Source organism: Carcharodon carcharias, chromosome 25 (assembly GCF_017639515.1).
Source record: "Carcharodon carcharias isolate sCarCar2 chromosome 25, sCarCar2.pri, whole genome shotgun sequence".
Classification (NCBI taxonomy): domain Eukaryota; kingdom Metazoa; phylum Chordata; class Chondrichthyes; order Lamniformes; family Lamnidae; genus Carcharodon; species Carcharodon carcharias.
In genome coordinates this window covers 9,723,545-9,751,214 of record NC_054491.1, presented here as the reverse complement: position 1 = coordinate 9,751,214, position 27,670 = coordinate 9,723,545, and the positions used below count along the sequence as shown (strand labels likewise).

The 27,670-nt window shown below is 42.9% G+C and overlaps 1 long non-coding RNA gene across 1 annotated transcript in view; it reads right to left on the bottom strand.

Annotated features, from left to right (window-relative positions):
• The window catches only part of LOC121269690, a 73,923-nt gene that overhangs the window by 26,587 nt on the left and 19,666 nt on the right, over positions 1-27,670 (bottom strand). The window contains exon 2 of the long non-coding RNA XR_005941394.1: positions 24,701-24,806. This is a non-coding gene — a long non-coding RNA (uncharacterized LOC121269690). The remainder of the gene's footprint in view (positions 1-24,700; positions 24,807-27,670) is intronic.

Below are 27,670 nucleotides of genomic sequence, written 5' to 3'. Positions count from 1 at the left end.
ATTATGTATATTATGCAATTGTGTTTCATTGAGAAAGGTTGCATAATTGTACTGGTTGATAGTTAATTAATCCTTTTTGTTACCTAACAATAGCCATTATCCTATTCAAACTCAGTTCACTGATGAAAAAAGAGTTAGGGCCTACCCTGAAACACTTGGACAGTAAACCCCATCAGCAGCAACTTATATTTATTTAGTCTCTCTCCCTAAGGCATTTTGCAGGACTTTCAGCAGAAAATAAAGTGGAAATAGGAGAGCAATTCGGAAAGGTAACATAAATCACATTCAGGGCGTTAAGTTTCTCGAAGGCTTTTGAATGTGGGAAGGTTTGTAACAAGGCACAGGAGTCTAAAGACAGAATTTCAGAATGCAGGAGAAAACTTGATGGGGAAGTGGAGGGAGGCTGACATGAAAGAGATGTTCAGTAGTAGAATATACGAACAGCAGAGAATGTGTGTTTGGAGGGTCAGTTGGTGAAGATTATAGGGACAGTGTGGAGGAATGCCTTGGAGGAAATTGAAAGTGAGGAGTAAGATATTGATATTTATATATTGGGAACAATTGAGAAAAATAGGAAATGGACAATGCAGTAATGGATGAGTTTAGGTTGGTTGGAGCGAAGTCAGTAAAGATAGCAGTAGGGAAATTGAGCCTTGAGGCTGGATGAAGGTTTCAGTAGGGATTTAAGTAAGGCACAAACAAGTGGTGTTCTGCCAAGAATAAGAAGTCTTGGTAATAGACTGGATATGGAGCTTGAAACTTAGTTTAAGATTGAGTGGAACATTGAGATGGATGCTGGCAGGTTTAATTTGAGTGGACAGCTATGAAAGGAGATTAAAACATGGTCTGTCAAATGAATATTCTAAGAAGAAACAAATAGGGTTATTCATTCTTGCCAATATTAAGCTGAAGAAAGTTCTGGCTCATTTTTGATATTGAACAGGCAGCTGGACATTGTGGTGACAGAAATGGATTCAGTGTGATGGCAAATGGCTGGTCAAGGCGCCTTCAGTGTACACTTGGAAGCTACCTCAAGTTACCCCATGATGTTACATGAGGACAGCACGTTGGTTAGAAATAGGAGGGGACTTTCTTGGTCTGTACAAGATTTGGAAAGTTAGATCACATCAGTTTGGGTTGGATTCAAATTCTGATCCACAAACTGAAAGGAGAGCATTCTAATTTACTGCCCTTCACAGTTGAATTCAACATTTTTAATTCTGAGATGTGGAAACTGTTCTGTATTTGAATTTTGGGAAAACATGATCATATCACTCTCATCCCAAACAAAACAATCCTGACATCTGAGAGTTTTGATGATGGAGCAATTCATAAGTCCCTCTATTTATAGAAGGGTTGTAGAAATTAAGTTTATAAACATATTAACTGGTAACTTCTGTGGGTTTGGGTAGTCATGGTAACTGGCGTGCTATAGCTGCTAACCAGTAGTCTATTACTACATTTTTTAGTCAAATCAACTGCTGAAATATTCCTTTCATATATATCATCATTGAAAGCTAGAATGGACATGATGTGATTCCCATGGAAACCGGTGGTGACTTTATTCCTTTTAAAACTTATTGCTTCAGACAACAATGCAGCCTTCACACTCTCACGGGCAGTGGAGATGAGAACTGGAAATATAACAAAACCTCCCCAATAATTGAAAATGGATCGGATTCTGCTTTAAGTTATTGGCCACGTGAAGAAGAATGGTATTAAGTTTATTGTTAAGCCTCAAAACTAACTTAGTACAAATCTAATCAGCAATGGTTCCTTCATTTGGAATCTATCAATCAGAAGTTTAACATGCGGAACACCTTCAGGTTTATTTTCAAATTTATGATGTGTGGGAGCAAAATGATGTAAATTATAATATATAAAATGTTGTGTCAAGAATATTAAGTGATGGGTTCAGTAAAAAAAAATCAATATTATGGCTGCACAATTGTACAGACTATATTATTAGGCCAGGGATTTCCTTGAATTCGGTGCAGCAATTAACATCAGATTCAGCAGTGACTGGAAAAACAGTATCTGGAATTGGTAAGGTTGACAGTCAGGTTTTGTTTTTGATAATAAAACCATAGAAAGCCATTTGTTTTCTTTAGTTTTGTAAAGAAAACACCAGCTCAGTTAGAACTCTAAAGCAAAACAATACTCAACTGGCTTTGATGGGAAGTAAGCCAAGATTACCAAAGATTTGCAAGTCTAAACGCTTTATTTGTGTTATACTCATTCAATTTTTCCTCCAGGTAGATTGTAAAACCTGGACAGTTATATAGGTCAATTCTGAAACTTCATTAAGCTCTAACAAAGATTGTAAAATGATGATCCATTTCCTGATTACATAAAATGCTTTGCAGGATTCCCTAACTATCTGCAGCAAAAAACATCAAGTGGATGACCTGTTCCAGGCTGTTTAATTAAATGTGCTTCTTTTGCCAGTGATATAATGAAGTTTAAAATAAAGTACAATAGAGCTTGAGCACAAAACGGAAGGCTGACGCTCCAGTGCAGTGCTGAGAGAGGACCGGACTGTCAGAAATGCTGTCTTTCAGATGAAATGTTAAACTGAGGTCCTGACGGCCTGTTCGGGTGGATGTAAAAAATTCCTTGGTACTAGTTTGAAAAAGAGTAGGGGAGTTATCTTTGGTATCCTGCCTGACCAGCGTCGTCCCTCGATTAATGTCTCAATAATAGGTTATCTGGCCATTATCACATTGCTGTTTGTGGGATCTTGTTGTGCACAAATTAGCTGTTGTGTTTCTTACGTTACAACAGTGGCTACATTTCGAAAGTACTTCATTGACTGTGAAGCACTTTGGGACATCCTGTCATAGTGAAAAGCACTATATCAATGCAAGTCTTTCTTTCTTTAAATTGGATTTGACATAATTTAGCTCAGTTGAGTTTAACTCCCTGCCGGACCAGTTGTGGCAGTGGAAAACCTTTCAATGCTCCTCAAGGTTATGTTGATGAGAAGTAATTCTGGAGTATGAATTATTAAATTTTCACTGAAAATCCAGTAAGTTACACTTAAGCTTTCTGAGTTTGATCGTGTTGGTTGCCATAAGCACAGAAAGTCTTGAAGAAATTCTTCTAAACAATCGACAAGTGATAGATTTTCAATAATCAGTCACACTGGCTCTGCATATCATAACTTAATCCTTATTTGCCCTTTTACTTTGAGGAGACAGAATGACTTTTGTATTTTTTTCAATTTGAATTCCAGGATCAGCCTGATGAAGAACTGACTATAGTGATTTGAGCTCAATCTAACTACCTGTCACCAATATTTGAAATATGTCAGAGACATATACAACTTGGAGTTGATCTCTCACTTCTATCTCTGGCGAGCTGCTGACAGGATCTGTCCAAGTTGGAACCTAACTGCTGAGACAATCTGTTGGCAGTTTCTCCACATGTTAAAAGGTTTCTGCTTTGGAGATTTTGCTCCATCACACCTTTGATTAAACCAACAATACATAACTTGTTTGGAAAGGATGTTGTGTTCTGCACCATTGAATGAAATCTGCCAAGTGTGAGCCCAGATGATGTTTAGAGGGCTAGAGTTCCCATTATATTGCACAGCTTATCTCAGTAAATGCTACTGCCTGTGCCCTTGCTCGCACCAAGTTCCGTTTACCTGTCACCCTTGTGCTCGCTGACTTGCATTGGGTCCCAGTTAAGCAACATCTCCAGCTTAAAATTCTCACCCTTGTTTTCAAATTCCTCTGTCCCCTCACCCCTTTCTACCTCTGTGTTCTCCACCAGCTGTACAACCCTTCGAGAAATGTGTGCTCTTCTAATTTTGGCCTCTTGGGTATCACTGACTGAATTGGCACCACTGTTGGTGACCATGCCTGCAGCTCCTTAGGCCCTCAACTCTGGAATTTCCTCCCTAAATCACCCGGTCTCTGTACCTCTCTTTCCTCCTTTAAGATGTTCCTTACAGCCTACCTGCTTAACCAAGCTTGTGATCATCTCCCCTAATATTTTCTTACGAGTGAAATATGTCTACGTCATCAGGGCGAATTGAGCTCTTAGTAAATGGGCATTCAATTTTTCACCATGCCAATTTTTCATTGTTATACCTTGCTACGATTTTAAATTTCAAAGCAAGCAACAGTGAGATTTGGAAACAAGACTCCGAGAAGAGTTTGAACTATCGCTCGTCATGGAAAGGAGATTGAGCGCGTTTTCAGCCCCTTGTATGCCTTGGTGTCAAACATTGCTTTACAACACTCATGAAAAGTACCTTCAGCCATTTTATTACATTAAAAGTGTGTATAAATAAAAATTGCTGTTGTTGAAAAAATAGGCAGGCTCTTCAGCTCTAAAACCTCTACTGAGTGAACACATGGGATTCATCAATGAATGAAGTGTTTGTTCACCCACGCATCCTGACTTGTCTCATTGAACGATATTGGTGTGGGCTCTCCAAAACACGCAAGATCTAATTTGTTTACATGACAGAAGTGATCCTTACCTTTCAAACATTGCAGTTTACAGGGTTTATATTGTTCACTTTTATCTGATCCCATGCTTTGCGATAATTGCTGGGTAAAGCTAAATGGAATAATTGATTATAAACTGAGGGTTTTGATATGGAATGACCTTAAAGTGAAACCATTTCATTGCCTTTTTAATGATAATATTAGCTTAAATTTTTAATTTTAAAACAATAAATTGGATGATTGTTAGAAGGATCAGAGAGGACATGAGGTTAAACCTTTTCACCCAGAGGGTGGTGAGCGTCTGGAATTCACGGCCTAAATTGTTGGTTGAGGCTGAAACACTCAACTCATTTAAAAAGTGCCTGGATCTGCACCTGAAGTGCTGGAACCTGTAAGGCTATGGACCAGGGGCTGGAAAGTGGAATTAAAATGAGCAGCTGGTTTCCTTTTTCTCTTTTTGGCCAGCGCAGACACAATGGGCTGAATGGCCTTTTTCTGCGCTGTAATTTTTCTATGATTTACATTTTGGGTTATCAGGTTTGCTTTGTCCAGCGAACGCTAGCTGTGCCCTTGATATTAACACATTAGTTGGTGCTTGAAACAATATAGGCAGAGAGACCGATTGACTGAACAAACACTGGTAGTTTATTGGAATTAAAAACAGAGCACTAACACCACATGTGCTTCTTCAATCACCTCCAGCTCTAGACTTACAGTTACCCAAGAAGCCCGTGCTGTGTAGTGATTGGTCAATATAGTCGCATGGTAAACTTACCATATTCCCTTAAAGGTACACAGCACTCCACTTTACCACATCCCTTCCCCTTTACTTGAAAGTACAATTGACAAGCTTCATAACATTCCAATTATTTACATGACTAATTATTTACAAGTCAAGCCTCACAGGAGGCTTCCTCGGATGTGTTGAGCATCAAAGCTCAATGGCCTTGGCTAGTTTTTCCAAGACTCCCTTCTCAGGGGTCAACTGCCCACCAGGCTCTACAGTGGAAGTGGGCAAGTTTGTGTCTTGGACCCTCTCAGGTCCAACAGGCCCCACTGGTACTTCCAATCCGTGTGATGTTTCTTCCATGTGCGGTGCAGACTCAAACGCAAATGATGATGGCATTCCTTCTTGTGGGACTGTCTCTCTTCTCCGAGATGATCCACGTGTCATCTAATTATTCAGCTGTTTACCAACACACTATAGGAGAGAAGTCCTGTCATGGCACTCACTTTGCCTAATAGCCAATTGGGCCCATCTCCAATGTTTTTCATGAGAACTGTGTCTCCCACCATGAAATTTCTTTCACCATTATGGCCATCATGGCTAGCCATCTGGGCCTGTTGACGTCTCTCCACCGTGCCCACTAAGTTTGGCCTGACAAGAGTTAGAGAGGTGCAGAGATGTCTCTTCATTAATAATTCAGTGGTGGCAATATTGGTGGTCATGTGTGGCATCATCCGGTATGCAAACAGGAACCGTGACAATCTGATGCTGATGGAATCCCCATCCAGCTTTTTCATCCTGGACTTAAAAGTTTGGACCGCCCACTTAGTTAAACCATTAGAGGCAGGGGTAAAGCAAGGTTCTGATATGAGTTATTTCGTAGAGGGTTGTAAACCTGTGGATCTCCCATTGGTAAATGCAATTCCATTGTCTGACACGAGCATCTCTGGTAACTCGTGCACTACAAAACTCTGTCTCAAACAGTCTATGGTGTCAACAGACGTGGGTGACCGGACTTTGTAGACATCCATTCACTTGGAATGGGCGTCCATTAGTAAAAGGAACATCGTGCCCAAGAAGGGCTCCATGTAGTCAATGTGGAGGCATACTCATGACCACGCTGGCCATTCCCAGGGGTGCAATGGAGCTACGGGGGTAGTTTTTGCCTGCTGGCATTGAAGACAACTTTTGACTAGGGCTTCGATGTCCGCATCCATCCCTGGCCACCACAAGTACCTGTGCGCAAGCATCTTCATCCTACTAATGCCAGGGTGAGCGCTTTGTAATTTGGACAGTAATGGCCTTCGCCCTCTCAGGGACACTATAACCCTTGCTCCCCAGAGCAATATGCTGTCCTAGTAGGTGAGCTCATATCTGCGATTGAAATAGGGCTTCATGTAATATGACTTTGGCTCGCCTGACCATCCATTCAAGATCTTCTCCCGGACTTGGATCTCAGCTTGTCCACTCACGGATTTGTCTGGGCTGGACAGGAATCCAAAAAATTTAGTACGAAGACAAGTTCCTGGGGAATTGGAACCTTCACATTGTTATCTGGTAGGGGGAGGCAGCTCAGCGTGTCAGCATGTGTGACCTGGCCTCCCAATCAGTGAATAAAGTGTATTCGTAGGCAAACCTTATCAGTGCCCACATCTGGATGCAAACAGATGCAATGGGGGGTATTGCCTTCTCCTCTCCAAATAACCCCAGCAGAGGCTTGTGGTTGGATATAATGAAAAAATGGTGATCATGGAGGTATTGATGGAATTTCCAAACACCAAACTCAACAGACAAGGCCTCCTTCCCTCCTCCCTGCAACACCGAGCAATTAAGATGTCTAACCAATGGGTCGTTCAGAGCCATCCACCATCCGATATGAAAGTGCAGCCCCTATTCCATAAGGGGATGTGTCGCAAGTTAAAATCAATTCTTTCTTTGGGTCAAATAGGGCCGATAATCTTAACAATTGCTTTACCTTTAGAAATGCATCCTGGTGCGGAGTTTGCCAAATCCATTTATGGTTTTTCTTAAGCAATGCATATAACGGAGCCAGTATGGTTGATAGATTTGGGAGAAATCACCCATAGTAGTGTATCATGGCTAAGGAGGCCTTTAGTTCTGTAGTGTTTCTCGGTTCAGGTGCCTCACGAATAGCCTTGGCCTTTTCTTCCATGGGATGCAGGCCCTGCACGTCGACCTATGGCCCAAGTAAACTACCTCTTTGGCTTGGAAAATACATTTTTCTTGCTTCTACCACACCCCCACTTGTGAGAAGCATTTCAACACCTCCTCCAAACTAGCTAAGTGTTCTTCATCAGCTCGTCCAGTGACTAAGACATCATCCAGATAAATAATGACACGGGGCAGCCCCTGAAGCAGATTTTCCATGGTACGCTGGAAAATAGCACAGTCAGATAAGACCCCAAAGGGTAGTTGAGTATTTTGATACAATCCTCAATGTGTATTGATGGTCATGAATTCCCTAGCGCCTTCTTCCGACTCTACCTGCTGGTGGGGGTGGCTCATTTCGAGCTTTGAATACGTGCAGCCCCCGGCCAATTTTGAATATAATTCATCAATCATTGATATCGGGTGTCTTTCCAGTTTGGCCGCTCTGTTTACAGTTAACTTATAGTCATCGCATAAGCGAAAACTTTGGTCTGGTTTCAGTGCGGGTCCTATGGGTATCACCCACTTGGAAAATTGCAACGTTTGTAAGATACCCAACTTTTCCAGCCTGTTTATCTCGGCCTTGGCCTTGTCCTGTAGAGCATAAGAGACTGATCAGGCTCTGATAAATCTTGGGGGTCGCATTAGGGTCTACATGGATTTTGGCTTGTAGCCCATGAATCCTTTCTAGCTCATCACTGAAAATGGAAAGATATTTTTGTAACAATTCCTCTGATTTGAAACATCTCGGTCCATTGCAATTTAATCTTTTCGAGCCAGCTGTGACCAATTAAACTGGGGACCACCCCAGCTACTACTATAAGGGGTAAATTTGCAGACTGATCCCTATATTGCACTAGGACTTTCACTCTTATTTCTTCGCCCGTATTTGTTATTAATTTAGTGTCAGATTCTTTCAAACTTAAAGGATGGACTCCTTTATTAAAGTGTCTGAACGTAGGTTCTCCTATGACAGACATTGATGCCCCAGTATCGACCTCCATCTTGATGGGTTGTTCATTGACTCTAATGGCTACCTGGATTGGCTCAGTTCTACCCACTTTCAGGTTGTATAATGAATAGATATCAGATTCTGCTTCCTCTGGTTCTTAAATGAGACAGATTTTGTGATTTGTACCTTTGTTTTCAAAATGCTGTCTCAGCCGATCTTGACAGTGCCGCACTATGTGACCGTTGTGGTGGCAGAAAAAAACATTCGATATTTCTGAGCTGTCAATCACCTGCAGGCTGTGTGGATGCATTTCTCTCATGATTGCCGTGGGATTTCACTGTAGTACTGTTGTTCCTCAATGGTCTGTACATAGTGGGCGCTCCCAGCCTTTCTGTGGAGTCTGATGTTTTCGCTTTTGTTACCGGCCCTTCCCACCCTACAAGATGGTCGGCGCCATTTTGTGTATCTTTTATTGCCCCCGAGTCTCTAACAGCGCTCTCCATGGCTGTTTCCAATTTCCATGCCTTACTGAAGTCTAGATTAGCTTCAGATAGCAATTGCTTTTGAATAGCATTGTCCCCGATTCCGCGTGTCCATATGTCATTAATTGAATTGAAGTTCAGAACTCACAATATTCTGTCAATCCTTTTAAAGTTAATCCTTATACGTAGCCAGTAATTGTCTCTCCTGGAAGCCTATTCCTCAAATTGAATTTAAAACGCTGAATAGTGATTGAGGGCTTTGGCTTCAAGTGGTTTTTGACAATGTTTACTAACTTGCTGAAAGTCTCCGTATCGGGGGTGTTAGGTGACGTGCAGCTGCGGATCAGCCCATAGGTTTTGCTCCCACATGTGGACAAAAGAATCACCCTCTTCCTGTCCTACCCCGTGATGTCATTAGTGGTAAAGAAGAATGCTAGGCCTTCGACATAATGAGACCAGTCATCGGAAACGGGGTTGAATGTTCAAGATGCTCAAACCGCAGCATACCCGATGATGAAAGAGACTGCATTTCAAACAGCCTTCAAGGTAGTAACGTAGCTGGCTTACTGCAGCTTTCTTGCTTGCTGTCAATTGATTCGGTTTATCCTCTTCCCCAGTTTTATGTTTTTGGTTATCAGGTTTGCTTTGTCATGTGAACACTAGCTGCGCCCTTGATATTAATACATTAGTTGGTGCTTGAAACAATATAGGAAGAGAGGCTGGTTAACTGAAACTCTGGTGGTTTATTGGAACTATGAACAGAGCACTAACACACATGTGCTTCTTCAATCACCTCCAGCTCTAGTCTTACAGTTTCCCAAGAAGCCCGCACTGTTTAGTGATTGATCAACATAGTCACATGGTCAACTAACTACATTTTCTTAAGTGTACACTTTACCACACTATGGTTCTATTGTTCTAATTGTAAGAATGTTTTATTTTGGACTCATTTTTCAGAATGAGTCATTTGCAAAACTCCGTCACTTGGGAGATTTTCATGCCTTATGCAATGCCCCGATTACTGGAACTCTTGTCAGTTTTCTGACTCCAAGGTGCTTGGTCAACTGGTTTTGGAGAATTTTGCAATAATATGGTTGCTTTAAATTTGAATTTGAATCTAAAAAGAATCGACTATATTTACAGAGCACCTTTAGCATAAGGAACCATCCCAAGGTGTTTTACAGGAATATTATAAAGCAATGTATGACCCTGAGCCTCATGTTAGGTCAGATGACCAAAAGCTTGGTCAAAGAGGTAGGTTTTAAGAAATGTCCTAAGGAGCAAAGCGAGGTAGAGAGGGGGAGAGGACCTCAAGGGCTTGGGGCATGATGCTTGGGAATGCATAAGAGGCCAGAATTAGAGGAATACAAGTAGTATTAGCCCTGCATCCTCTCAGACACATCAATTTCCCCCGTGACACCTCAATAGGTAATAAACTTACAGAATGGCATTTCAAAAGTATACATTTAGCATCGAATTTAAAAATAAAATGGCTAAATTTTATGCCAAATAAAGTGCGAATGAGCTTATAAGAAAGACAATAAAGAACCTTATTATTCAATCACTCACATGCCTTGTTTCTATTAAAACCATTTCCTGCCCTTATGTCTCTGACACCGCGTTACCCTGTTAAGACCTCTTATACATTGCACCAGTTAGAAATCCTATTCACTTATCCTTGATTCTAAGTGGCACTGATGTATTGGGTTAGTGAAATGATGACAGTTCATTGCATTACATTTGGTGTCTCCTTTCCCATAAAAGAAAAAAATACACACAGCCTTTTTTGACTCGCTGACAGTGTAGTTATTTTCTGTTGCAAAGTTAGGCACCAAAAGCTGCAAGAGCTGTGTGACAGGTTTATCTTGGTTAGGGAGTTTGGTCATTTGTAATCAGTGAGAGAAGGAGGATTCAAAATGGCAAAATAAAGATTGTGGCTCAAAGAAGACATTAACTTGAAAGGAAAGACAGATTCTGGGCAAAAACAATCACAGTGTTTGCCTGCTAAATTTATCATTTGGCATTTGATGTTCATAACATTTCTTTCTCCTCTGAAATTAGAATGTTTGCAATTTCTGTTTCTGAAAATTATGTTGGTATTGTGATTGAGAGCTGGGAGCACCAGACAAATTCCAGGATTGAACATCAATTTCTTTCTAAATGCAATCAGGAACAGAGATAAACCAGTGCCTAGTGATTAGAAAAACGAGGACAGTATGTTCTGTTGTTTAGCCCACATCATCAGCAACAGGAATGAACCATTCTGCTGAAGTGTGTAATAATGGGAACAAAAACAAAAAGTGCTGGAAAAACTCAGCAGGCCTGATAGCATCTGTGGAGAGAAAGACAGTGTTAACGTTTTGAGTTCGTATGACTCTTCTTGAGCAGCATTGCCAATGTGAGTGGTGAGGAGTTCAGGAGGTAGTTTGCTGCTGGTTGCTTATTTGAACTTGACAGCTTCATCTCTGTTCTGAGCTCCATTCATAGCATTTCCAGGCTTCATTTCAGGGCTCATTGGTGTCTCCAAGGCCCCTGAAGGATCTTGACTGTGTGGACCCTTCCAGGTATTAAACAGCCTTCCATTACCCTGGTAATGGGGACTTTGGTCTCCGCTGGTGTCACCTCCTCTGAGGAGAAAGAGGGGGGCAGAAAGGAGAGGAAGCCACATGTCCCTGTGCAGCTTCCAGGGGAGTGGCCTGTGGGAGGAGAGGCGCAGGGTCAGGGGGCACAGGGCCAGCAGGATCCAAGGTGGAAGAAGCCTCAGAAGACACCACTATCCTGCTGCAAGGGTTTACAGACGGCAAAGCAGCTACCTCAATATGTCTGAGGTGCAATGCCGAAGGAGGATCCACCTCTCCGGGAAGACCGTGACCTCCATTTGTCAGATGATTGGGCCTGAGATCAGCTCTGACTCTGCCGGTGGAAACCCTATGCCAGTGGCTCTGAAGGGCACAATGACCTTCAACTTCTGTGCCTCTGGCTCTTTCCAGCGGTCAGTGGGGGAGTTTTGTGGAGTGTACCAATCAGCTGCCCACAGTTGCATCAAGCTGGTGACAGAAGCTCTGTTCGGGTGGGTAATGTCATTTATTCATTCCTGTATGGACGAAGCCAGCCAGGCTGAGCGAGCCAGAGGCTTTGCAGCGATTGCTGGGTCCCCCGGCAACCAGGGTGCAATCGACTGCACACGTGGCCATCAAGGCACCAGCGGGTCAGCTGGGTGCCTTTGTCAACAGGAAGGGATTCCAATCGATGAACGTCCAAATAGTGTGACCACAGGATGCAGATTCCACAAATCTGTTCATGGTACCCTGGCAGCTCCCATGACCTTACATCCTCAGACACTCTCAGGTGCCGAGGCTATTCAGCCCGACTGGATGGATGGCTGCTGGGTGACAAGGGCGATCCGTTGAAAAGGTGGCTTATGACACCTCACCACCACCCAACAATAGAGGCAGAGCAGTGTTATAATATGAGTCATGTCTCCACGAGGGCGGCGATAGAGAGGACCATAGGTCTTCTGAAAAAGCCTTTCAATGCCTGGACCATTCAGGGGGAGCATTACAATACAACCCACAAGAGATTGTCATAGTGGTTGTACAGTGCGTTCTCCACAATTTGGGCACTGGCAAGGGGGGACCCACTGGAAGAAGAGGATCTTGAGGCAGCTCCATAGGCCACGGAGGATGAATCCAGTGGTGAGTCAGAAGAGGAGCACAGTGAGGAGAATGCTGAGGGTATGGAGGCAGACCTCTGCATTCTTCAGGGAGGCAGGGTCACCAGGGATGCCTTGATCCAACGCTGCTTCAGCTAGGCTGCCAAAGATCTTCTTCCACCTCATGCAAGGGTTACCACCTCATTCCAGGAAATGAAATGACCCTTTCCTTTGAACTCCAAGTTCACTCAGAGCCTGTGCAATTAAATTTAGAGCCACTCATGTCCAGCATTACATACTGGTGTACACTGTGCCGAAAGAAACAATGGTGAAGGACACTCAGGACATTAGGACAAAAACAAAATTTATCTCATTTTGACAATTCAAAAAAATTAACATCACCTTCTCTGGTCTTAATTCCCAGACCAGAAAACATAAACAAAACATTACACAACAGAAGATCAGATGACCAGTCCCTCTTGTGCTCATGGTGCCTTGAACTTATGTTTGGGAGTGTTACGTCTTGGTCCTTCCCCCCTCACTGGCAGCGGCATTGGAGACAGCCTGATGACCCTGGTGTCTTATTGGCCTTGATGACCTTGGTGGTCGTCCTCTGGCCAGTGGAGCTTGTGCTGGTCCTACTTGGGAGGGAGTGGCCAGTGCCACAGCTGGCATCTCCTAGTCGTCGCAGCCTTATCAGATGTGGCGGTCACTGGTAGAGGGGGCGGAGGAGCTGCTGCAGTCATCCAGAGCACCTGGAGAGGAGCCTGCAGAGACGACAAGCAGCTTGTGCGCCAATGTGAGGTGGCTCTGGACCTGCTTGCTTGACATTGATGGATGGGCACCTAGCTGGGTTACTGCTTGCTCACCCATCTCCCACAGTAGCACGAACCACCTGAGGTCATTGCCTGTGTGAAGGCTTGCAGGTCCGAGCACAGCCCCAGGAGCCCTTGATTCAGTCCCTGGAGCTGCTTCTCCATGAGAGTAGCTACTCTCTCAATGGAGGAGGCAGTGTGCTCTGCCATGAGGGTTAACGCAGTGCTCATCTCAGCATAGACTTCTCCACAACACAGACAAGGCACGCATACCCTCATGGATCTCCACCAGGTCATCCCACATAACCCGCTGGGCATCCAGCATCTGCAGCCTAATGGACGACTCCAGGGGTTCATCATTTGTCTTTGATTCAGTATCGTCCTGGTCACCAACAGTCCTCCGACTGCCGGCGCCCTGGCCATTCTCTGCCTCTGCCTGCACCTCAAGCAAGTGTGAAGTGCCCTCACCATTGTGCTCCAACATTCTAGCTGAGGATCTAACGCCCGCCGACGTGCTGGTATCTCTGCTGGTGCCTGGCTCAGAGAGCGGGTATGACGAAGGTGCATGTGAAGCCTCGTGGTCCCCTGGCATTGAGGGCGACTCTTCGGGGTCCTGTGATTGAGTGAGTGCAGGTGAATCTAAGGGAGAACAACAACGTGTCATTAGTTAAAGTCATCACACTGTCACTGTGCATGTCAGGCACCGTGGTGAGACAATGGAGATCTGAATCATGGTGCTATCGTCTTTCGATGATCAATGGGAATCCAGTTTTGAGGCTCCCACCAATGAAGAGACAACACAAGAATGTTTGCACCATCTGAAGCTCTCATCTCTGTGCGCTGCACTCTTACCTTCATCTGATACCTCAGCCTCTCCATGACCAGCTGACTGAGGTGTGTGGTGTCTCTCCAGCTCCAAGGCATCCTGCTCAAATCTGTATAGGATTAGGAGGTTTGGGGGATCTTCCGCCAGTCCGCGACCTTTCACTGTTGTTATGGCTCGTCTTCTCCTGAAAAGACAGAGGAGTGTTGATTAGTCCACTCTCTACCTGCTGCGCCATTGCAGCCTGGCCAACCCCACCTGAGGAACACTTCGCAGGGCTCAGTCGAGTTGTTGCCCTCGAGCCGCAAGGCACTCATTCCAAGCAGCCAGGCCTCACCCCCTTGGCCAGCTCCGGCATCATTGACAGTTGGCACTCAAACTCTAACACCCCTGAGCTCCACAGGGGGACAACCAGACCTTAACAGTTCATCACACTAATCCATGCCAACAAGGTACTGACCCTTGCCGAGCAGGTCGCTAAACCCTTTGCGACGCTGCACAATGTCATGGCCACTGACCTGCGCTGCCACCTCCTCCCCAAGCTCTTTTTGTGAGGTGCGGTGACCTCCTCCTTCCATCTCTGGGGACAAGGGTGTCCCTCCTGGCAGCCACCTCCTCTAGGAAGACCGTGAGACACTCATCAGGAAACCGGGAGCGGGGGGGGGTCCGAGTGTCCACCTGACCTGCCTTCCCGCCTGGTGTCTCCAGCCACACTTGATGCCAGAACTTCAGGGTCCACAATCCAGAAGATGTGTTCTTCCCTGGCAGCCTTCAAGGAGCTGTCTGTGCTGTCTTAAAACCAGCTGCCAGGTCGCCATTGGACCCAGAGTCCGAAGGGGCCCTTTCTCCACCATTGGGACGATGTGTCAGTACCATGATGGCATGGATCAGTGTGTTGAAGTGTTAAGGGTTTAATTGGCCAGCCAGCATGAAATTGTGGTTTGGGGCTGTTCACGGGTGGCAGCCCATTTCCCGACGGGTCCCGGGCTTACTGATCATACCCCCCCGCCAAGGGTAAAATTCAGGCCTAAGTGAACACTCCTATTTTAGAGGCTAGGGGATAGGTGCTAATGGAGAAATTAAACCTTCATATAAGACAATGGCCCGGGCAGCAGTAAACTTCTTTGAGAAAAAAATAGAAGTTTTTTAAGAAGTTTATCTTCATTGAGGACAAACAATAAATTAACACGCCCATGCAAGTCTCAGGAACCAGCATCTGGTTTCAAAATTTTCTGTCTCAAATTTATAACAAGTTAATGATAGGAGTAAGTAAAACTTGGTTCTAATGGCTATTTGTCTTATGGTTAAGATGCTGTGATTTGTTGATAATGAACAACTTCCAATATGATCTAAGAAATCTGATTTCTTTTTTGTGAAACACTCACAAAGTGACACTTGGGTTAAGACAGTGATTGTCACCTTAAAATCATTAACAAACTTGCTTTCCAAGACAGATTTTTCTGCTCTTAGTAACTGCACTGTGGCTACATTGCTAGCACTCTTCCCTCTGTGCCACAGGATTGTGGGTTCATTTCTCACTTCAAGACTTAAGCCTAGCAATTTAGGCTGGTGCTCCAGTACTGAGGACATGTCGGAGGTGTTCCATTTTGGATGAGAAGCTAAGCTGTGTCATAATATGCCTTTAAGGGATTGCAGCAGGACATCACTAGAAAGGAAGTGTGTTGTGCATTCCAGTTTTAGTTTCACTTTCGTTTTCAGTAAAGAATACACAGAGCTCTGCACCTGTGGTGCATCCAAGCTTTATGCCTCTGTCTAAATATTCCCATGTGCTTAGTCTCAATAAATGAAACCACAACGTGTTTGCATAATCACTTATGAACAATTGGTGCCTTTATATCAGTATTAAAAAAACAACATGGTGTTCAGTGGTGGGAAAACAGTGTGGCAGCATAATTCGGTACAGATATGACATGGTGAACAGTTTTGGATCATGTTACATGGCATGAGATGACACTTGACATTTTTGTCAGACCATAGCAGAATTGCAGTGTCATACAGTGTTGAAATTGCAACGTGTTGACTGCACAGAAAAGCTTTGAAGACACAGTGCAGAGATACTACTCAAATAAAGAGCTGGTAAGCTCTTGTGGTGAGTTGGACAGCATGTCGAGAGGACTAGCACCAGGTTAGCTCAGTTGAGAAAGGTGAGAGACCAGGATGTGTGCTGGATCGATACAAACGAGGAAGAGTCAAACAACAAACAAACAAAAAACGTAAAAATCTGACCAAAGAAAGTTGCTTTTGGAAAAGCACGGGAAAGCAACTACAGCAACACTCATCTCAGGTAACATAGGAGAAGGAAGATCAAAGGGATATTGTCAAAATGTCCACAAAATTTCACAGTTTAAATTGGGATGCAGCTGACCTACTATCTGAATTCAAAATGTTTAAACAACCTAGAGAGCTATGGTTTATTGATACAAGTGTGTCTGAACCAGGCAAGCAAGCCATAAAAATTCACTTAGCAATTGGGAATGAAGATCTACATAGGTTGAGCATGTCAGGATTAACATGGAAGAGCTAAAGGATCACCAAAAGATGGGGACTACATTGGCAGACCAGTTCAAAGTCAGGTTAAACTTCCGCTAGAGTTGCTGTCACTTCGACAACAGCCTGCAGAATCCATAGACCACTGTTGTCAGCAAATGTAGAGAAAAGAGTATGTACTGTGATTTTTCAGACGCAGAGCTAGCAGATAGAATTGTTGAGTTGGTGATCGTGTCCACTACCATGAAAGCATTCCAGAAAGATCTGCTAGACAAGCCCAAAATGTATAGCATTGACAAGCTACTCAAGGATGGATGTAAGTATGAAGTGATCCTTGCAGGTCGACAAAGCTTACAGGTCCTAAACACAACCCCAATTGTTAATGCACTTACCAGAATACCTAAACTTAGCAAGACGTGTGGAAGGTGTGGCTTTCTGCATACATAAATGAAATGCCCAGCTTTTCAGCAATTCTGTAATGCATGTGGCAGAAAGGGCCATTGACAGCAGCAGTGCATTAGGGCAAAGGCTGATGCAGCTCAAAGAGCCGTGCATTGATCCAAACAGACCGTACACAATTGGTATCTTCAAGTACGAATGACCATCTGGCATCCCATCAGGAACATATACATGATGTGATTGACAAACCAGAAAATGACGGTGATACACACGATGAGATGAGGAAGGTGAACAAAGGTTTCACACCATCAGTCTTTTGGAAACCATCTCATTGATACTGTCACACCATCTGAAGTGTTTGCCAAGATTTAAATTATCTGCCATAAGAAAGTTGGCAACTGTTCATCATTGGTCAAGGTTGACACAGGGTGAGTGCCAACATACTACTCCTGTGAATTCTAAAAGACATCTATCCACAGACATGGAAGGCCATGGCAAAACCTACTGCTATGAAACTTCCAGCGTACAATGGTTCATTGATTCTATGTGCAGGATCCATAGCCCTGCTGTGCAAGTACAATCAATTCTCCTGGGTGCCATGGATGTTCTACATCATGGAGTCTAAAGGCCTTGCAATTGCAGCCTACTGGCATGCCATGACCTTGCAGTGGTAATAATCCATGGAATTAGTCAGATACCACAAGAAAGATCAACCTCAGAAACTACTCCTACTACCTCAGTTCATGTCCTAACATTGAAATATCCAGAATGTTTCAACTCATTTCAAGGTAGCTGCAACATTACACTTGCAGGAGAATGCAAGTCTGTCAATTGATCTGGCACATTATGTGCAACACAAATGCCAGTAACCACAAGAAGAGAAAACAAAAGATTCTACACTATAGAAACTGTGGAAAATCATCATTGAAGGAAGGCCTGATTCAATTTAGTATGTCCATGGACACATGAGCCATTTTGGCCTTATTGGGATGAGCTAGACAACTCCTAGGGATAAAAACAAAAAAACTGCGGATGCTGGAAATCCAAAACAAAAACAGAATTACCTGGAAAAACTCAACAGGTCTGGCAGCATTGTCGGAGAAGAAAAGAGTTGACGTTTCGAGTCCTCATGACCCTTCGACAGAACTTGAGTTTGAGTCCAAGAAAGAGTTGAAATATAAGCTGGTTTAAGGTGTATGTGGAGGGGGGGTGGGGGGGGATGGGGTGCGGAGAGAGAGAGAGAGAGAAGTGGAGGGGGGGTGTGGTTGTAGGGACAAACAAGCAGTGATAGAAGCAGATCATCAAAAGATGTCAACAACAATAGAACAAAAGAACACATAGGTGTTAAAATTGGTGATATTATCTAAACGAATGTGCTAATTAAGAAGAATGGATGGTAGGGCACTCAAGGTATAGCTTTAGTGGGGGTGGGGAGAGCATAAAAGATTTTAAGATATTAAAAATAATGGAAATAGGTGGGAAAAGAAAAATCTATATAATTTATTGGAAAAAAAAGGAAGGGGGAAACAGAAAGGGGGTGGGGATGGGGGAGGGAGATCACGACCTAAAGTTGTTGAATTCAATATTCAGTCCGGAAGGCTGTAAAGTGCCTAGTCGGAAGATGAGGTGTTGTTCCTCCAGTTTGTGATGGGCTTCACTGGAACAATGCAGCAAGCCAAGGACAGACATGTGGGCAAGAGAGCAGGGTGGAGTATTAAAATGGCAAGCGACAGGGAGGTTTAGGTCATTCTTGCGGACAGACCGCAGGTGTTCTGCAAAGTGGTCGCCCAGTTTACGTTTGGTCTCTCCAATGTAGAGGAGACCACATTGGGATCAACGAATGCAGTAGACTAAGTTGGGGGAAATGCAAGTGAAATGCTGCTTCACTTGAAAGGAGTGTTTGGGCCCTTGGACAGTGAGGAGAGAGGAAGTGAAGGGGCAGGTGTTGCATCTTTTGTGTGGGCATGGAGTGGTGCCATAGGAGGGGGTTGAGGAGTAGGGGGTGATGGAGGAGTGGACCAGGGTGTCCCGGAGGGAGCGATCCCTACGGAATGCCGATGGGGGCGCATCATGCTGGAGTTGGCGGAAATGGCGGAGGATGATCCTTTGAATGCGGAGGCTGGTGGGGTGTTAAGTGAGGACAAGGGGGACCCTATCATGTTTCTGGGAGGGAGGAGAAGGCGTGAGGGCGGATGCGCGGGAGATGGGCCAGACACGGTCGAGGGCCCTGTCAATGACCGTGGGTGGAAAACCTCGGTTAAGGAAGAAGGAGGACATGTCAGAGGAACTGTTTTTGAAGGTAGCATCATCGGAACGGATGCGACGGAGGCGAAGGAACTGAGAGAATGGGATGGAGTCCTTACAGGAAGCAGGGTGTGAGGAGCTGTAGTCGAGGTAGCTGTGGGAGTCAGTGGGAGTTGTTTTTAAAGGCAGACAGGTCATCATACTGAATCTTTGCAACTTGATATCCTTTAACAACTTCATCACTCACGCATGGCCATAGACTAGGTGAGAAGACTCGCAAAAGAGACAGTCTATTGGATAGGTATGCATAATGACATTGAAGTCATCATCAAGAAGTGCAAGGCATGTCAAGATCATTTGCCAGGTCAGCATAAAGCTTCACTGATTCCACATGAAGTTCCTACCCATCCTTGATCCAAAGTCACATTTGACCTCTTTCATGTACATGACACTGACTTCATTGTCATTGTCGATTACTTTACCAAGTATCCCATTATTTGACACTTGCATAATACATCAAGCATAACTGTTGTGCACACCCCAGGTGCTATTTTCAGTTTATTTGGTGTGCCTAGAGAGATCATTATGGATAACAGTCTGCAATTTATTGGTAAGCCATTTCAGGATATGTGCAAGAAGTGGAATATTGATCACAGTACTTCCTCTCCTCATTACCTTGGACCTAATGGCCTAGTGAAAGAATAATTCACATGGTGAAATCCCTAATTCTCAAATGTACAGACCAAGCAAGATCTACGCATTTCAATGTTACGTCTGAGAACAACGCCTTTAAGTGCAACTATTCCATCATCAGCAGAGCTCATATTTGGCAGACCAGAGTGTACTAATTCACCTACTCTTACCCATTCCACTCTCTTGGAAACTAGAGTGAAATTTGTAAAACTGCAAGAGAAGATAACTAACATGCACATAAAAACATGGGTACAGAATTGCCAAGTTTACAGTTGGGGCAACAATCTTGCATCCAGGACCCGACAGAAAGTATGTGACAGCCAGCCAAGGTGACAAGGATTTGTTCAGAACCAAGATCCTATGAAGTCATCGTACACAAAGCTGCAATGGTGTGACATAACTGAGGACAAATCAGATCCATTCCAGCTCCTCAATTGCTGCACAGTCCTTCTGTGTTGAGGACTAGGTCCAAAATGCAACCAGGAACAACATCCAAGAATGACAATCCCACAATCACTGTGAGAAACTAAAGAAACCTCCAGACAAGGTTACCATTAAAAGATCAGGCTGTACCAGCAGATTACCTCAACACTTCAGAGACTCATAGATTCATCTGTTTTATACACTTACGAAATGATAACCGAACAGGAACATGTATTGCAAATAGTTATAATTATTTGGAAATGAGGAATATACCTTTAACTAGAAAGGGGGAATGTTGTAATATGCCTTCAAGAGATTTCAGCATGACATCACTAGAAAGAAAGTGTACCATGCCATCCAGTTTTAGTTTTGCATTTACTTTTAGCAGAGCGCACGCACAAACCTCTGCAGCTCTGATGTCTTCAAGCTTTATACCTCTGTATAAATGTTCCCATAAGCCTAGTCTCTATAAATGTACCCACAATGTATTTGCATAATCCCTTATGAGTGATTGGTGCCTTTATAACATTATAAAAACAGACAAACTGAGACCCTGTCTGCTCTCGGGACATAAAATATCCCATGACACCATTTTGAAGAAGAGCCGGGGAGTTATGTGTGGTGTTCTGCAATGTTTAACCCTCAATCAACATCACAAAAACATTCTTTATCATGTTACCATTGGTGGGAGCTTACTGAGTGCAAATTGGCTGCTGAATTTCTAAATTACAAGTGGTTACACTTCAAAAATACTTAATTGACTGTAAAGTGCTTTGGAATGTCCTGAGGTCATGAAAGGCACAATATAAATGCACAACTTCCTCGTTTTAGTGTTTTTCTCTCACTGCTCACCTCTTTACTTCCCCCACCAACTCCACCCCAAGATCTAATGCTCCTAATGCACTGCTATAGTCTGCAACAGACCTTAATATCTGCTGTGTACATTTACTAATGTAAACCTTATGTTTCGGCCTGAGAAATTACCTGCAGTCATTTCCTCAGAATAAACTATGGCCTTGTCATATCGATTGACATGCTGCAGAAATGCTACTGTTGACCTTGCAACATAAAATTCACAAGGTAAAAAGTTCAATGTGGTGTAAATCTTGCCTCTTACCTGTTGCTTGTGCTGTTTTTGTCAATTTCAGAAAGTGAAAGTTTATTCTGTTGCCCTCTGTTTTATTTTCACATATTGTTCTGATCTGGTCAGCCATTACTTCAATTGAGTTTCCCAGAGCTAAATGTACTTAATTTCCCAAGACCCCAGTCTAGCTCCGACAATGATACCTTATAGTGCTGCAAAACACTCAACAGCAACTGAACAGGAGAAGTATTCACTGCAGTGGATCAAAAGCCCTGAATAAGCAGAAGCTCATAATCATGTGGTACTTTGAGTGCTGTGTCTATTAGAAACTAACAAGAAAAGAATGTTTAACCATATAAAATGTAGGATTAAAAATGGGCGAAGTACATACTTTTAACAGAAAGGCATGGCTTTTTACAAAGCTGTGTTTGCAAATGACACTTTAAGTTTATTACAGTAGAAAGAAAGGCCAGCGTGCTGTTTTCTTTCACTTTTGGTATTTTTGCCCACTCTTTCTACTGTGAGAGTGGCAATTGGCCTCGATCCTTTTAGTCCATGCTCAACAAGTTGGAGTTTGGCAGTTTTCATTGAAGCTGTGGCAAAGTATGTGAACATTAATGGCTAAAGGGCCATACTGACCTTCTGTCTATAAAGAGTAAGTAGTTTGATATGGGAAGCTGTATGTTGCTGTTCATTCTACCTTAAGTGTGGAATCATAATGGCAGTGTACTTAATTTGAATGGAAAAGGGCTACAATTAGTATTAGGTCCTTGATGGGCCTCACCACAACTAATTTTTACTATCCACTTGTTGACATATAGACAGCAACTCACCCCCTCCCCTTCGGCTCCAGAACAGAAAGTAACAATAATACCCCCTTCACCTGCCCTTCAAAAGCAGTTGCTTATGGTACAGCCATTGATGGAAAAAAGTAAATAAAGAAATCCTTTAGAAAGTTGAATTGTACAAATACAAGCAGCAAATCCTTCTGTTCAGGGCTGTGACCTTGCTCCCATAAGATACATCATGTTAACTGAATATTCACCCTTCTTTAATCCTCAGAACTTCTCTATACAAGGCATATTTTTTGACTTAGATCAAGGTTGTGCTCAGAATTCTTGGCATTGAAGTCTGAAGCATCCAAAAGAACATTCCACTTAAATTTGTGAAAACAATTAGACAAATTATTAGGAATACTTGGCATTTTCAATAATAATAAATCTATCAGCATAACATTTTTGAATTGTAATATATAGCAAGACGATCCAGTTGTTGAATATGTTTGTACAATCTGCCTTGTTAATGATAACTACTGAAATGTTTGCTATAGGCTTTTCAGCTGTAGATTCAACAACTTCCATGGGCACAGGGGTTATTAATTCTCTGCCTCTTGGTTTCCATTCAGACTGTCTCCTGGAAATTACTATCTATGAGTTCGATTCTACACATATTCACAAGTATCGCATGCTTTCTGTGATTCTGTTGGCTCACCTCAGAGGTAGAAAGATATAGGTTCAAGCCACACTCCAGAAATTGAGTATATTATCTAGGCTGTGGCTTCAGCGTGGTACTTAGCGAACACTGCATGGTCAGAGATATCCTGTTCAAGGTGAGTGGTTAAATTGTGGACCTGCCTTGTTAATCAAATGGGCAGATAGGCATGGAGGATCCCACTAATATTCAAAGAATAGTGCTGAGTACTCATGCATTTTGACCATCATTCTTCTGTTGACCAACACTTTCAAACAAATTTTCTTACCTGAGAATAGTATGAAATAGTGGAAAGATTCACAGGCTGGTTCCATTAGCTGTGACCAATTTTATACTAGCTGATAGTCCTATATGGCAGGAAAGTTTTGTGGGGATGAGGCAGGTGAGTGGGGCACCCATTTTCACTAGACCCTAGTCTCCTGCTGGATGCCATCCCAGGATTAAGAGCCGGTGCTCTTGTCTCTACTTGCCTCCACTGATTGGTGGATAGTTTGAACCCTGCACCTCTTGCTTCAAGATGGGAATGTTACCACTAAACCAAAGGCCCTTTCCTCCCAAACTGGTCATTAATCTCACTTGTTTTTTTTTAGATCTTACAGTGTGCAAAGTGGCTGACAACTTTGTTTATATGACATCAACGATAAGGTACATTACAAATCCATGTGCTTTGTATACTGGATTTTAAGCTTTACATTCCACTACTTTGTTAAGTAATTGCCAATGTAAATACATCTGCTAAAATGATCAATGGGTTCTTAACTCTTAATCCTCACCAGATCTGGATCAGCAAGCATAGGAAAGATTTTCAAACCTAATGCAATGAGAATGCTGCCATTCTGTGCGCCTGTTACTTGTTGAATCACTTTCAGATCAAGGATAGGGTGATACAATGCCCTCTGTGATCTTGTCCTCGGCTCAGCATGGTCAAAGTAAATCAAAATAAAAGTTCCTGAATGACAACATGTAGAAAGTGACCAAACTATTTACACAATATATTGTCGAGGCACCTTTTGAACTCCACCTGTGTCTGGTGCGATTTAGAAGATCATGGGTACTTGTTTTTGGCAAATTATCTTTAAAAAGTTAAATTACATAAAGTATGTAAACATTATATTTCACTTCATACTGATACATGGGTGCTGAATAAAAAGCAGACTGATACTCTGAACGTTGATGACAGATACATATATAGTCACCTTATACATATAAACAGAGTAATTAAACAATATATACAATTTTTATTGCAACTATTCTTTGGATACATGAAGTTTACATAAGCTCATTGTACACAGTAGATCAGGTACATTTAGTAGTGAGTGAGCTTTGCTGAGTGACTTGGGTTATGGAATGCCCGGGAGACTCTGACAGTTGTGGCATCAGCCTTGGTGTGTGTCTGACTGTTATGCACACGCTATCTACTGACTTTGGCTGTATCTTGGGGAGTTACTCTGTTTGGACACATTGGTCTGTACTTCACATTCTTGGGGTCTGTGGTCTGTGGCATTGTTGATGTGGTAACTAGACAGTGGCACTCAAACAGAAAATGTGAATGGGTTTCAAAGAATTTCTCCTGATCCAGCTATGGGCAGCCTGTGGATTTTTTCCAGAAAGGATTATTTTCCAGAATTTTTTTTTTATTCATTCATGGAATCTGGGCAACGCCTGCATTTATTGCCCATCCTAATTGCCCTTGAGAAAGTGGTGGGTGAGCTGCCTTCTTGAACCGCTGTGGTCCATGTGGTGTAGGTGCACCCACAGTGCTGTTAGGTGTGTCTAACCTGATAGGTGAATCTTCTTGCTGGCACTTCCAACGGGATGCACCGAAAAGCTAGGATCTTGCGCAGATTGGAATCCATTGGGCTATATTAGAGGGAGACAAGTTTGCTGTGCAAGTTAAAGAAAAACAATTTCAGTTGCACATTATTTAAGTAAAATTACTTAAAGCTTAAATAGTACATGATAACTACAAAATACAACAAGTTGCCCTTCCTGTATGAAGAGCAACCAGTTTATTATTGGTGCGCTGCACTTGGACTGTATTGGCTTAATATTGATGTTAATGAGTTACAGCATCAAGGAGAAAAGACAAACAAAAGATAAATGACAGGCAGTGATTAATCTGAAAAGAAAGCTACTTTGTGCACATCTGCTATAACTCAAATTTGGTTTATTTCCCAATAAACCTGCTTATTTGTTAAAATTGTTCCATTTAGTCATTTTTTAGTGCATGAATATTTCTTAAATGGTCACAGAAGCTTCCTTTTAATAACCCTGAACAAAGTTAACCCCGCAAGGGGTGGCGAATAATTTTTATTTTGCAAATTGCACAAATTTAACTGATTCCACTTGTGGGTGATTTACAAGTTTGTAACAGGATGCTTCAGTGGGCCTTCAGATCCTATACCCTGGAGTTTCCAATACGTCAATTGCTAGTTTTTAATTTGCAGGCAAAAAAGAAGGTTCCAATTTCAGAACAAATTGACTAGTGTTCAGAATTAATATAAGTTTTTGTCATTGATGGCACTGTAAAGTAGTTTAAGTGACTCCATGGGCCTTTGAATTAGGATTTTATTAGGTAACCCTGGATTAAAGGTAACATCTGTAGTGATTAGGCTAAGGGTATTTAAGCTTCCAAGTACTTTTTTAGGAGAAACTGGGATGTTTAGGCACTCTGATACAATTGGACCTGCCTTGTATCCCTTCTTTTATCCTGTTGCTTATCCTCGAAATAACACTAAAGGAGAGGGATCCGTGCTGGAATGCCAAGTTATAATACCAGCAACTGAGGCACAACTTCTGAGCTAAGCCTGCAAAAATAAACCTGAAACTAGAAAAAGTGAAAGATCAGAAATACAAAAAAAAACTGCACTTTTAGATATTCTTTAAAAAAAACAAGAACTTTGGGTGGATTTCAAAAGCGTTGAAGGCAGGGCTGGTTTATTTTCAGGGTTCGTTCTTATTGGCATTCAGCTGGTGGGATGCAGGCAGAAGAGGACTGTGCCCTTCCTTGGCACCTGTTTGGCTTTGATGCCACCAATGATTGTGATCAGAAAACTAAGCCAATAAATTCTGGGATCTCTTAAGACCATTTTGCTGGGAGACTAAGTTGTATAACTTTTGCTGTCATGATGACATTAAGGAAATGAGGAGTAATGATAGCAAATTACTGTGTTATTTATACTTGTTGTAAGCAGGTAACAGATGGGTTTAAGCTCCTGTCATTTGATTCTCTGCAGTGACAATTTCCAGCTCAGTTTAACAACTACATATCCACTACATCAAGGCCCAATAACTCTATACGAATGATTCATTTCAGCAGATTTTCTGTATCCAGATATCAGCCATGCAGTTTCACAGGTTGTGAATCATTCTTGGACTCACCAAACTACAATTATAGAAAGCTACATTTGAAGCTTTGCAAGTCGAATCCTAAACCAACAAAGGAACTGGCACTTGGTACCAACATGAATTCCCGAGCAAGTGGAGCTGAGCGAACAAATGAAACAGATACTGCTGGTATGTGCTGCTCTAGTGCTGTCTGAGAAATGTCACTATACTCTCTGCGTTACACTTACTTTGACATTTAGGTTATTGAAATGACCACAACTGATTAAGCAAGTGCAAAATGTTTCACACAATTTCCTGATAATGCTTCTGACATCTCCTAATCCTATTTACAATTATAAATGAACTTAGAGCTTCTAGGAAATCTACGCACAGGCAGGTGCAAATGACATTGGAGGCTCTTTGAACACTCCTAATTATCCTTTTAAGGAGTTAAAGCAGACTGTAGGACGTGTCTCGCCAACATGCACTAACTTGCAGCCTTGAGTTACTGAGCTGGGTTGGAGCTCGCTTTACGATGAACATTTTGACAGTATGATAAACCTGTCGACAGCTCATCAAACACCTCGACAGGATGGGACTTTGTGTTCCTTGGCAACCAGTTCTTACGTAACAAGTTGCTTTATTTGATTCACAATGGGTAACTGTTTGAAACAGAGATAGAAGTGAACAGTTCTGATTGCCTGAGGCTCCTTGAGATGACACTAGACCGTGCTGTCCAGTTTCGCATGTTTTATTACCTATAGGATCTGATAATAACATCGTCAGTTATAAATCTGTAGGAAATTGTTGCTCAGGGTTTTAATCATCAGAAGAGGATGCCATACTTGGTTTACCTCACCTTTTTTTTTAACAAAAGACCACAACTGAGCAGAAAATAAATTAGAATCTTGCTACTTCTGACCAATTAAACAAACAGTAGGCGTTTGCCTCAAAAAGCTAAAGCATTTTCCTTGTGTAAAGTCCACACCATCCAACACAACTATTTAGCATATTCGCCCTCTTACTTTTACCTATTATTTTTCTCTCCCTCATCTGTTTTGACGAATCCTATGAAGTGCTTGTTCTGCATTCACTTTACAATTCTGACACAAGGGGCAGGATTTTGAGGTCATTGGGCAGGCACAGCAGGTGGACCCAGGAGCGGCTGGGAAACAGCCCACTGCCCATGATCGGCTCCCAACCACGATTTCATGCTGGCTGGCCAATTAACGGGCACCCAGTGTGAAACGCGCACTGAAAGGCTCAGTGCTGCTGGAGTGGTGGGGGGGTGTTGGGTGGGGGTGGGGGGGGGGGTGGCGGGAGGGGGTTGGGGGATGGGAGGAGAGCGAGCTCCCCCTATGCTGGAGCGAGGTAGCATGCAATGAAAGCTTCCCGAAGACAGAGAGCTGCCTCAGGGAGCT